The sequence below is a fragment of the Thunnus maccoyii genome, chromosome 4 (assembly GCF_910596095.1).
Source record: "Thunnus maccoyii chromosome 4, fThuMac1.1, whole genome shotgun sequence".
Classification (NCBI taxonomy): Eukaryota; Metazoa; Chordata; class Actinopteri; order Scombriformes; family Scombridae; genus Thunnus; species Thunnus maccoyii.
The window spans coordinates 13,766,273-13,780,638 of NC_056536.1; positions in this window are offsets into that span (position 1 = coordinate 13,766,273).

The window sequence follows — 14,366 nt, forward strand, 5'->3', positions numbered from 1 at the left end:
AAGCCCATCCCCAGTCCATAGCCAAAGGCAGTGAGCAAAATTCACCTGGACAGGCCTCTGAGCAGTTGCATTTTACAGTAATGCCTGTGAATAGGTTAAAGCAAAAGAACACAACTCTGTGAGATTTCATTCTTATAAAGTCCACTGCTTTATACATAGTTTAATCTGTATTATTACTTGAAGTCCATTTCAATAATCATTAAGTTGTTTTTGTCCTCAGTAGTACTTGCATTTTAGGTTTTGGTGTTATTTCGATTTAAAAAGTGCAAAAATACAAGAAAACAGTAACCTCACACAACAATGCAGAGCAGCACACTTTGAACAGAGTGTAAAATACACTTTGCCCAGGGTGGAATATGTACAAGGAGGTTTAATCTTGTATTGCCATGCAGTTGCAAATGTGTGTGGAGAGAAGCTGGGGCTGTGAGAGCTGCATCTGACAGCTCACTGAATGTGATGGATAGCACCCCCTTGCCCTGTGATGTGCATGCACATTTGATGTTGAAATGGCCTATCCATGGGACCATTGTCTTTCAATCATGTCAAGGCAAAGTACAGAACAGAGCACATTTTCTGCTGCCTGGCGTTATTGCTATGCCACAGTTTACAGCACAATCCATACACTCTGCCTGCACAGAAATGTTCTTTATTGTCCCGATGTTGTTTCCTTTAAAGATTCCTAATTTAATCCGTTTCTAGGATGCATCGCCATTTAAACAGTGTTAATATATCCTCTTTACTGTATCACTCCTTAACAGTGTTGCAGACAGGCTTTCATTAGGTGAACCTGGATCTGAATAAAGGAGCATGTAATACTGAGAAGGGTACAATTGTTTACACAAACCATGACAGCAGCATCTGCCCACTGCTGCAGCTCTTGTGTTCTCAACCTTCAGAAATGGAAAAAGCGGGTTATTATTTCAGCAGGCCTGTTACGTTACAGTTCAACCTCTTTATTTTACAGTGTGGGCCTTCGCTGGTAGGCACGTCCTGCCACTCTCCCCGGCCCAGCACACAGAGGGTTAACCACATGGCTCGGTGCCATGGCTTCATGGGAATGGAATGTGGAGTGCTGTGTGTGCAGGGCTCCTTTCCCAGCATCCTTCACTGCCCAGGCGCATGCTAATGATCAGTATTATTGAAGCACAATTGATGGGCTAGCAACCAAACAAGAGAAACTAATTACTACTAAGGCTTTATTGTCCTTTAATTACTGAAGCTCTATGGCAATTAGTGCTGCACAAAGACGCAGCCCTACTTTAATCTCAAATAAAATGTGATGCAGATGAAAAAATTTGGAAGATGAAAGGTAGATAAGATAATTTGGCTTTCAGTTCGTTCTGCAGAAATGATGGCTGATTTGAGTAAAGCGTGGGAGAACAAAAGAACTGCTGAGGGTTGTGCTAATTTAAAGCGAAAATCTTCTCAAAACAGAATCGGCATGTGATATTTCTATGACCTTGGATAGCTAAATACAAAAAAAAGAAAGAAAAGAAACAGTGAATGCTGAACATCTCTCTCCCAAAGCAGCAGTAAAAAACAGTCGAGCGAGCCTCCGGTCCGTCATGTCATTAGACGATGACTTCCAACGCTGCTTTAATGATAACTAACAGTAACTTTGTAGAGTCATGCGCTGACTGTTTTACACCCACACAATGTTTATTTCATGCTACAGATATTACTGAGCAGAGCTTGTATGGGCAGCATACATTGTTTAGTAAATTATAGTTTATGTTCTCATGTAATACATCACACGCTGCTCGAGAATAACTGACTGTATTTGTCGGTGATTCTAAACAACTAAGGCCATCATCTTAGGGTAAGTGAACATAGAAAATTCTGTATCTGCGTTAAATGTGTCCATGGATCAGTTGTATCTTTCTTGCTGAGAACTACAGTAAGTCGCTTTGAGAAGTGGCAGGATGAAGCCTCAGTATTCAGTTCAAACTTTTACCACTTCTGAAGCCACCATGGCCCTGTTAAAACATCTTTAGTCCTGACTTATGCATCGTTAAAACATAAATTTACCATATAACGTAGCTTGAAGTTGCACATTTCCACATTAGCTTCTGTGCATTTATATGGCAAGGCGTTCATAAACAATTATGTCACGGATTTGCTCTTATCATCAAATAAGCATATGCATATTTGCTGATCAATTTTAATATTAAACCACTTAAACACATGGTTTATATTAGATTTTATTTAAATGCCTCGGAGGACAATTAGACATTCTTTAGATCTGCACTAACCAACAACTAATGATTAAACCAAACTCAAATATTTATTATTCATTCAAAACATTTTCTACATGGCTCCAATGAAATCCACACAGAGCTGGTCATTCACTTCCTGACAGTGTCAGACAGTTTTATTTAGTTTCAATCAGATATGCCAGTGAAAAAATCAATCTGTTGGCCTGATGAGTGGCAAAGGTCCTCTTGATGAGAACATTTTTTAAAATACAGACAAGAAACTCAAGCTAGTAGTTTAAAGAGGACAAACAGAGCACGGCAATGAAAATGATTAAGAAAGAGACAGTGAAGTAGTCCAGGCAAAGTTAGACAGTAAACAGCATCATGGTTTGGGTATTTGGTTTGTTTTCACCACTTCATCTTTGCTCACGGACTGTTGGGTAACTACACAAATAATGTAACTATTTGTTTATTTGCATTTTTCTGTGATTTGGCAGCTCAGCAAAGTTTAGACTTGGATAGTAGCTCTATAGCATCAATACTTTTTCTAATATTCAGACTTCTTAGTCAACTGCCAAACATGCACTTACATTTTTTCCTACAAAAGAAGGAAATTGCATATATATTTTAGTCTGGCAGAAAGTTCTGTGGATAAAAATGTTGATGTGACAGATTAAAAAAAAAAAAAGTGTTTTTAATTTCCTACTACTGTATAATGAACCTATAATGAAGTTGTGCCAGACTTATTTGGCTCCCAACTACATTTTTACAGTTCTTGTTTCTGGCTGCCAGGTGTTGGAATTTGTATAAATTCAGTAAACAGCTACACTTTATTTAAAATTAAATACTGTTTTTGTCAGGGTCTTATCAGTAGCAATTTGCACTTTCATGTGTTTATGATTATACAGTATTTCAGATATGTTCATTTTTATATTGTTATCTGAATAACTTTATTTAAAAAGTAAAAAGACGGATTCTATATCCAGTTTCAAGCAGCAACAAATAAATCAATGTTAGACTCTGAATTATGTTGTTGGACGTGTTAATTTTAAATAACAACTGCTTGTTTTGTCCTTACTCAACATTTCCATAAACAAAACTTCTCTGAGATTCTGCTGAACCAGTTTTTGTTCTTGTTGTGCGCATAGAACAGCTACAGAAGTGCAGGATGTATTGTGCATTTACCATCATTTGATCTGTTCATGCAAAATATTCCTGAGGGCAGCTATGGTGAGGTACATGCAAATGATACCAGTATGTTAAACTCTCTCTCTATGTTGCTCTCGCTCAACAAACTCTAAAAACACATAACCTTTCCCCCCAAATAACCCAAGCATGATTAACATGTCATCTACATACGATACAAGGTTAAAATATAAAGACTCAGTGTTACATTTGATTTCACATTTGTTTGCTGTTAAAGTCATTAATGTACACAAGACAAAACCATGTGGTTTTATTTAGTTTTATGTCACTTTATATACAAAAACACCTTGAACATCATGTCCCAGTGAGATCTGTTTATTACTAATCACGCTCTACCTGTCTGTTGTACCTGCATTACAATATTGAACCGTACAGTAAATAAATGCAAAACCGAGAAAGCCTGCAGGGCGTTTGCAGCTAAATTTGTCTCAGGGCCGTGAGAGAAATGTCAAAGATTGTTCATTTACTGAGAGTCATTTCATGAAACGTTGGTGGACCTGTTTCACTGCTCACCTTTGAATCTATTTAAGGCGAAGTATAGAAAATATATTTTGTTATACTTATATTAACTTATTTTATAAGTTAAAATATTTTGGGGGGATATTAAAGGGTACTTGGAAACACCATAGAACTTCCAAAAATATTTTTTTTTTTGCATCTCACAATCACCTGAGTGAAACTTAAATAGGGGCAGAGTTTGGGTCCAGCTCTCTGACCTTTGACCCTTGTGCCAGGTCTCACTGACCCTGCTTGAATCAGCAGGGCATGGGAACCAGGAGCAGGTCCTGTGTGTCAACAGTCTGGTCCAAGAGGACAAACAGCAGTTAAGATAATGTTTTTGGAATCACTCATTTACTCAGGGACAAAAGAATGAGTTGTAATTTTCCATCCATCTCAAACGTCATTATAACAGTGATAATACAGTGGGCAACATAAACCAGCCTTTTCTCTTTCCCAGAATCAGATAGGAATAGATGTAGTGATCCTATAATGTCCTCAATGCAGCCTCTGCAGGCAAGGAGGTCATGACCTAGTTTCCCCAGAGGTCAGCTCCCATACCCTGTTGCAGGGCTTTAAGCCTCTGACATCTGAACCACTAAACGATTATGTCCATGTGTGTTTTTTCTTGATTTATTCCATAAATGGAAAATGCTGACTCCCTGAAGTACAGTATGCCTGTAAATCTGAGCTAGCAGCGAAGAAAAGTGCTTGGACATTATTTGAGTGACATCATGTCCTCATTGTGTCATCCACCTTGCAAATCACCCTGAAGCATAATTAAGGAAAATCACCACAGGGCTTACATGCATTGACTCTTGATTTGGTGAAAGAGACGTGTATACCTTTCCCCTCCGCATGACGGGCTGGAGGAAGACAGAGAAGCTCAGTTAAAAAGAGAGCAGACTTGTCAGTCTGACCACGTTTCATTTAGCACTTCATTTCAAGGAAATTCAAGAGACTCTTCTAATTGCCTATAGCATTTCAGCTCTCATTTGGGGAGGAATGTATTGCAGTCTGCAGGAGCTTAGCTCAGTGTATTCATATCATTAAAAAGGCCAACATTTGCACATGACCATAATGTCAAGTGAGCTAAAGTTTCTTTAAAAAAAAAAAAAAAAAACATTGTTTGTATAAAAACCAGAGAGAGGAGAAAGAGTGTGTTGTTTAGGTTGCCAATGTTTTGTATGAATGATCAAAACAAGACGGTGACATTTGCTCAGGAATTGTTTTCGCATTTTGGACACAATTTATATCATGCATATAACTGAGTGCATGTTTTGTGCACATGTAGGAAAACAGGACCTATTCTTATTTCTACTCAGCGAGGCACATGGCATCATTTGCCAGTGAAAATTGTTTGTCATTCAAGCGGATGAATTGTGAGTCATTCCTATATAAAGAAATTCAAGGATCCAATCATAATCCCTTTCAGATGAGTAATTAGGATTCTTTTTGAGTAGCTCAAATTATAGATGTTTTTTACCGAGTGAGGAAAAAAAAAGAAAAGAAAGAAGAAAAATAAAATAGGCTAATTTGAATTCAGGCATCTTTTTATGTGACCTAACAGCAATAACAACCATTAAAACATTTTTTATTTTCCAGTGACTGTACATTTTTGGAATGTATTTGGTCAGAAGTCAACATTTTATTTTTGTATCATCATTTACCAGCAGCCATTAACCTTTGCAGCCTTGCAGTAAACTGACGCTAAAATCCTCTGTTTATGTAGATCTGTAGATATGATACCAGCATCATTTTCTGAAAAAAGCCCGTCCATTTACACTCTCTGTTGAAGTCAACACATGCAGATCCTACGTAATCTCTATCACGCATGGTGGTGAAACAATGCTTTTGCTTCTCATGTTCCATCCACTGATTAAATGAAGCATACTTGATCTTTATCTGGGCTGAAGGATGGTGCCTTCACTGGCCTCTATCCAGGTCCTGTAGGCTGTGAAATTAGAAGACAAACCAGATACATTTATTAGAGACATTGAAATTTTTGTATATGGTCTCAAATGTGGTGCACTCCACATTTTTATTCACAGTTTTATTTAGTTCAAACATACCGGCTGTTAAAGAGATGTATTGTGAAAAAGATACATTATTTACAAGGAGATATGATCAACCGTCAAACATAGTGGAGGTTAAAGGAACATTTCACCCAAACATTATTAAATAAAAATCTCAGGTGAAAAAGTTTTTTCTCTTATTTCTTTACGCTTCCCTTAACTATCCCAACATGTCCATTAAAACTTCTTAGACTGATGTACTGAATCTTTTTAATATATTTTGATGAATTTTGCAGGTGTTAAAATGTTTTTGTGATTAACTAGCCTGAACCTCCATAACAGTATGTGACTACAAACTTATTTGTACTTAATCTTGAGTCTAGTGTAGGTGGTGAGTAACTGATACTAAATATATCATTGTTTGAAGTATTCCTGTAATCTGAATGACTAAACATCCTGAGCAAGTCTTCATTATAGGAAAAAAATACTTTATCCATCAGAAACCCAGTAAGAGTAAAAACCCACAACTAAAAGGCTGTAACTGTAAATTTCAGAAACAGAAATTTGACTACAAGAAACTGAAATGAATCTTTTGTCCAACAAGCAGCCGAGTACAGAATGAATTTAGTATGTGAGTGACAGTTTAAGGCTACACTCTTATTGCCTTCTCAATGTAGCCTCATAAACGGACCAGTCATATTATAATCTGACTCTACAAGTGGATTCATGGTCAGAAATATCTGTGATTACAAGATATGTGGAAAAAGGTATTTCATGGTCAAATTCAAATAAAAAATCTGTTTTTTCATGCTTGTAATATCAGGCAAATTATCGCCACTTTGGTTGGTTTGACTTGAATCAAACCATCAAAAGTGTGGTGTTGTGCATCCTCTTCCTGTGCAACACCCTCATGTACTGTATTTTTTTTCCCCTCACTGTTGATTTCTGGTAAATTTCCACCTTCCGTCTTTCTCTCGTTCCTCCTGGTATTAAACAGCTGGAGGATTTGAAAGGGATGGTTATGCAATTTTGACCTATTGCAGAGTAGGTGCCTATAGGGAAACCTAAGTGCCTTATAATGTATAAGCACACTTAGCGCTGATGGTTTGGACCTCTATCTGTCTGGAAAGAGTGGCATTGTTGCGCAATGGAAAGCAGGATGGGGATAATAGTTTATCATCAGATCCCTTGAGAGATTGGCGATTAGAGTTTTATTGACGCTACCTTGCAACAGGATGAGGATTTTCTCAGACTGAGTTGGGCCGAAGTAGATGTACTGTATGGGTCTCTGTGTTGGACATGACCGCCTGCATGAATAAAATATGGCCGTTGAACATGCTGTTCAACACTCTTTGGGAACAACAATATCCTTTTAAGAGTAATTTCACTTAGGCGGTGTGTCCTCACCAGCCTCACCCCTTCTTTCTTCCTCTTTTACAGACACAAACAAACACACACGCACACACAGAGACTCACATTTTCAAGGGTGAGAGAATGCTACATTGCCATTACCGGTGAACACAGAGGCTAGTGGGAGAGAGAAGAAAGAAGGAGGGGGGAGGGAGGGATGGGATGGGATAAAATCCATCAGGTTTGATGGCATGGTGATGTAGATAATGTTTTCTCTTTTCAGCTCAGCTCAGAGAAAAAGAAGGCAGACCACAACCACTTTCGCTCTCTCACACCCTGTTTTGAATGAAAGGGAGCACAATGTACTGAGTTTGTGTGTCTAACATGTCTCTTTGTGCACAAACACTGTGCCCTTTTACCTATCAGAATGATTGTCCCGCCATTATGTGATTTAATGATAAAACACACATACTCTTAATCTGGCTACACAGTTCTGGCAGAGGAGCTAGGCTTACAGTCAACGGAAAAAGAACATAATTATCCAGTTTCTCATCTGTTTGCACAAATACGACAGAAAACCCCTCAAAAAACGCTCAACGCTATGGTAATTTGCCGCACAGAAACATTGGAAAACAAATGCGTTCAGGAAATGTAGATGGGTTTTTAAGGTCTGAAAGCCACAGCTGCTTGGCAAGCAGAAGCTGGCTCCTTTTGTCTTTTATCTTCTTCTGTAATGTGCACAGGTGCTGCTTAATTCAATTGGAGAACGTTGCCATGGTTTTACATTAATATATTTCCATGTTACCATTACGACTGTTGTCATGGAGATGATAGGACCTATTTGAACTGAAAGCAGAGATGGTTTTATGGGGGTATTGCTCTCTCTCTCTCTCTCTCTCTCTTCCCGCTCTCTCTCTCTCACTCTTTTTCTCTCTTTCTATCTCTCTCTTTCATTCGGTTGCTCCATGTCAAGTCACATGGTATGCAGCCAGATTTAAGGCTTGACTTCACTGTTCATTTTTCCCCCTTTTTTTTTTTTTTTTTTTTTTTTCTGGGTGTAACTCAGTAATTCTGGAACAGAAGATGCATTTCAATTGTACCTGGCAACCAACACATTCAGGGATAAAACACAGGCACACATCGCTGTGCGCCTCTGCTATAATGCACAAATCAAATCCAGTATTGTGCAGAAGGATCGTTCAAACATGTGACATTGAAAAGAATTTTCACTAATGTTCCCATTGACTTTTTTCATTACCATTGAACCCATGTTGATTGAATGTCTTTTGAATCCCCAGAGAAAATGGGTACAGAGGAAAATGAACAGGCTAATCAGGTACAAAGGTTGGGCTGCACTGGAAATGGAATTTGCTCAAAATCAAAACAACTATGTAAAATGCAGACATTTTTTGAACATAGCTTACTACGAACATCTAATCGAGACACGGTTATTCCAATTAAAGTAATTGCACACTTTCATAAAATCAATACCGCTCCCTGGTACCATAATTGCTTCTTTCAATCAATTTGATGCATTTTCTAGAACAAAAGGCAAAGCAGGGGTATTCAATTTACTCAAGCATACCAAAGTTGATGGAATGCTTGTATTGGCTATTAAGGCATTGGTTGTTTTCTTCTTCTTAAGGATGCTAGTGGAATACCCTGAGAGGCAAGTTCAAAGTCACCTTGTTATCTCTGGATTTTGTCTTCGATACCACTGTAACTCATTATATCTGCACGCACAAGAGGAGAAACATATTAGTACCCTGGTACCTTACTGAAATGAGATGCAAAATGTGTCACAATATGCAATAACTTTGTTGAGATCAACCTTAGTTTCTGCTAATGAATGTGCTTAGACACACACACACACAGACAAAAACGCACACACACCTCAGTTGAAGGTCCAAATAAATATGAGAAACTGGGCTATTCTGACAGCTTTGATCCATCAGCAAACCATGATACAAAGCAAAGTCAAATGTGGCCTAGTTTTCTTTGCATCAACTGAGCTCGAAACATTTTCTGAATTTCTCTCCCTTACTGTATTTTAGACCGCTCTCCCCTCAGTACGGTTGTGAAATGAAATAACTTAGAATTAGAAATGGGTTACAGTCTGTGTCTTTCTTCTTCTCACTCTGTCTCTGTCACACACACACACACACACACACACACACACACACACACACGCACGCACACACACACATATGCTGAACAGATAGACAGACAAACCCATGTTTAAGGCACCACCATTTTCTCTCTTTTTTTTTGCATTTCATTCCTTTTTTTTTCAGATAATGAAAAATGTCTGATATGAAACTCCGGACTCGCAGCGCAGCACCCAGCTCTCTCTCTGCTATTCTTATACAAACACAAAGTGACAAGATGGTTACTCTCTCTGCACACTGACAGTTCATTCCGGACTAGGAAAAATGTCAAAAATGTTTAGTCACGGCTGAGTGGACTTAATTACCGTCCTCTAGGCTGCCTCAGAACTCAGTGCCACTAATGGTCCCGAGCTACAGATAAAATTCCATTTACAAGAATGTTGCAGCCACAAGATCTGATTTGGCCAATATGAAATATTTACTTTGATGTAATTAAAGTGACAATGCTTATCACCCATTCTGGCCCAAAAAAGAAGGGATTGCCCTGTTTATATAAATATGAAAACAAAGATTGTTAGCCATTTAAATCTGGATGACATGTAAATTTTGCACTAGTAATGTCGAGAGATAATTGGAGTAGTGTTATGATACAGTAGGTGCGGATTTGGAACTGAGAATTGGTTTCCAACAAGGTTATTTACAGCATTTAAAGCAAACAACCTTTTTAGAAACGTAACTACTTAACCTCATTTTGCGTTGATAGATGTAAACTACATAACGTAATTAGTAAATTGAATAAATCTTACTTTTTTTTGTGAGATCACCCCTTGATTATGAGAAGCACGATTAAGAAACAGTGTTTACAGTTTTCTGTCACATATTTCTCCGTTAAAGGTACAATCCGTAATCCAAATATAAACAAAAGTGTCACCCCAACACTAAAAGTCAAGACACAGAATTGAAATGTGCTATCACTTCCAGCTAATTGACAGGTCTGTCAATACACACGCCAATACAATAATAAATGTATTGCTCTTAAAGGTTTGTTTACACCAGTAATGCTTATAAAAAATCTATTGAAAAACAAACAAAATGCTCATTTTGCACTCCAACTCTTTCATAAAGTAGGTGAATATATCTGCATCTATGAGGTCAAATTACAGATTGAGCCTTTAACACAGACTGTCACAGTACACTGTGTATTTTTTTGATATCAGCAAAATAAAATCAGTATTTAATATTACAGCTTTAATCATCAGGAACTCCTGCTCAGTCAAATATGGAGTAGCTGCCTCGTCATTGACAGGAATAGTGTGATTTGATTTATTCATGGCAACAGGGAAACTCAACATCAAAGCTTTATGGAAGTCTTTTAACCCAAAGAAGACCCTGAGCACAGTATGGCCGCCTCATCTCTACGCATGTTATTGTAGGCAGTGTTGTGATATTACAGTTAAATAAGAAACGTGGTGGACACATTTTCATTGAAAGACCTTTTCTGCTGTATGAGTGTACACTTTAGATATGGGTTTCCCTCAGGGCTACCTGCTGGGCTACTGAGGACTCCAGTGTGTGAAAACATTCTTCCAGGTCCCGTAATACAAAATATTTTAAATGAAAAAGTATTACAGATCTAAACTCACGTTTGAGTCACCCAAATTACATTATTAGTGCTATCTAACCATGCAGACAGTTTGGCTTTTATTTGTTTTTCAGATATATGTCTCTGAGATTTTTGCCGCCAGCCCAGTACAACGGAGTTGAATGGAATTTCATTTGCCCAAAAAATGACATAAAAAAAGCAACATCTCTCAGCATCTCTTTACAGAATCAATGTCCCTGTTACTCTGAATAAATTCCTCCATGTAAACATTTTTCACACAGACGATTTCTTATATAAAGTGGAAACTGTTCACAATGAGGTTCATTTATTATCCAGAGATATTGGTTTTGGTAAGAACTATATATTTTTAAACCATTCACCTCCAATGTATTTGACAGAGACAGACATCTTATCTTAAAACCTCGGCAAATAAAACCAAACCAGAGGTTGAATTGGTGGATGAGTTGATAAACTTATTTGTTTGTTGTTTGTTGTTTTCCACTTGGTTTAGTTTCTTTTCACAGGAAAATAATTCAAGCACAACTTCACTCATCCACATCCCAGTATGCAAAACACACCTGGCTACTGTTTTTGTCTGCACCCCAGTACGACTGTTGTTTTCAGATCTTCCCAAATGAATCGTACCAAGTGGGAAACGGAACTAGATTCTGATTTTACTGGACTTAACACAGTAGTTCTCAAACTTTTTCACATCAAGGACCCCTAAACTGACACAAATTACACCATGGACCCCCATCTGATAAGATTTATGCCTTTAGATGTTTTATTACAGAAAGTGTATGAAAGCCATGACCAAAATAATCATATATTCTGTCATTGTGTTACTTATGGATGGAATTATAGTGAAAATAAATTATTCCCCTTCGTGCTGAGGACCCACTGAAACCCCCTCAAACACCCCTGGGGGTCCCCGGACCCCACTTTACTCTACAGCCATGCTAGCAGCTCTGCAAGGCTGTACTTAGGCATATTGGTGCCAAAAATGCTAACACCAGCATGCTAGCATGCTAACATGCTCACAAGCAAAATGCTAAAACACTTATGATTAAATTAGTTTAGCACAAAACAAAGTACAGGTGAGGCTGATGGGGATGTCATTAGTTGAGCAGGTATTTGGTCATAAACCAAACTATTGGACAAATTATGGTAAAATTTGAACCTGATAATGGCGCAAAATGAAAAGTCAGGCATCATCAAAGTTATTACAACAATGTGTGTATCAAATCATGGCAATTCATCTAATAGTTGTTAAGACCTCAGTAAAAGCTAAAATGTCAGCGTGGTGGTTTTCCAAAGTCATTAGGATTCATCCTTAAGGCATCACAGATGTCTGTACAAAACTTCATGCAATCCATCTGTCCAGTGGTTGTTGAGATATTTCAGTCTGGACCAAATTGGTGGACCGACCGATTGACCGACAAACAGACATCCCAAGAGCCACACTGTTAGCATAGATAAAATCCTCCATCCATTGTGCCTCTCTGCATCCTTCACATCCATCATGTGAAAATGAGCTCATATGCATCACTGCTAACATAATGGTCTTAAGAGGCTGAGAGAAAGGCTCACCTAACATGCAGGATGGCACAATAAAGAAGGACCCATTGACATTAATGAAAATGTATTATTTATTAATAGTAAATGGCTAAGTGACTGGCTGTTGATGGCGTGCTATTTCAATACTGCCTCTATACACTCAATCTTATGTCTTTGTTGTCAAGTTTTCCCTCAAGGAAAGAAATATTATGTTCTGCTGCTATTGGAGTTGTTGGCTTTGTATCCGGTACTTTTTAATAGTTGCTGCCTTTTTCAGAAAGGCTTTAATGTGTGAAAAATTGACTATGGAATGCTGTTACATAAAGAAAAGTGTATGGCCAAAACAATGAGCTGCTTTGATTACAGATTTGCAGATATTTTAGGATCTTCATGTGAATACTGAGCCAACACTGGCCAGATTAAGCCAAATTCAAGGAAAAATATTTTTAGAAAGATTAACATTAAAAAAAAGAGCAAGCAAAGGACTCTTGATATGTCTTAATTGATAGACTGCATAATTCTACTCCTGTGTGAGGACTCTGCAAAGAATGTGACAAAACAGTCAGCAACAAGTCACATATCACGTACAAAAGTGCAAAATGCTGAAAACTGTGAAAAAAACAAGTATCTGTGTACTGCTGTATTGCTGTTGCTTTACAACTGTGCCTATACCTCCTCAGCCCTCGCTTTACAAGTCCATATTTACCTCAATGAGACTAACATGCAAACCCCCCACTGTGCACTGTCTTCATCCTCACTCTCCCTCCCCTCCCTGCTCTCCCTCTCTCCTCATCTCCCTCAGCTTGTAACCTGAATTCAGTAGCGCAGTGGACCAATCGATCACAGGGAGTCCTTTTTTTTCATCCCGGCAATTTTCCTCTGAGGAAAGGGGGAATAATGTGAGCTAACAGTGTGGAAAATCAATGCTCCACTGGCATAGAATAACTTGGAGTCTGGCTGGCAGAGAGCACTGGGCTCCATGAGGCCAGTTTGAGTGATAAAGCCACCCCACGTCCCATCTCTTATCCTGCATGATATGCAGCCGCTCCTGCCGAGCCACACTCACTCTCAACAGTAGGTTAACAGTTTTATTCCCCAAATCCTGTGGATTTATAAGGTGTATGCTCGTGCTTTGAGGCTTTGTGTGTATAATGGGTGTGTGAGTGCGACTGTGTTAATATATGTGTTAGTGTTGTGTATATACTGCATGCACTTTGGTCAAAGATGTGTTTTAAAGCGTCCCTATTCAAACCAACCCCGAATCCACCATCTACATCTACTGTAGTTACTTGTCACTCCACAAGTCAGCAGTGTGTATGTGCATGGTTTGGGCACACACACACGATATGGCAGGAAAACAGTGCTTCAGTGTGTGAAATAAGTTTCATAATCAACAAGAAACTGGTTGACACACTGTCATCTTTCATAACAGTACTGTCACAGGTACACCGCAAAGTGTGCTTATCTGCATGTATGTGTGTGTGTGTGTCCTCTTCCATGGCATGCCATCCCTTCTTCAACACCACCCACACTGACCCAGACAGCCTCAAACTTGCTGATGTTGCTTTCAGTAAAGTAACTTCTTTCAGATCTGCTCAGAGGGAAAAGAAACAGATGAAACACGACTTCAAACCTCAAGATACAAGCATGTGCAAAGTAAGCAAATAACTATAGTAGATAGATAGATAGATAGATGGATAGATGGATAGATAGATAGATAGATAGATAGATAGATAGATAGATAGATAGATGGATAGATGGATAGATAGATAGATAGATAGATAGATAGATAGATAGATAGATAGATAGATAGATAGATAGATAAATACCACCC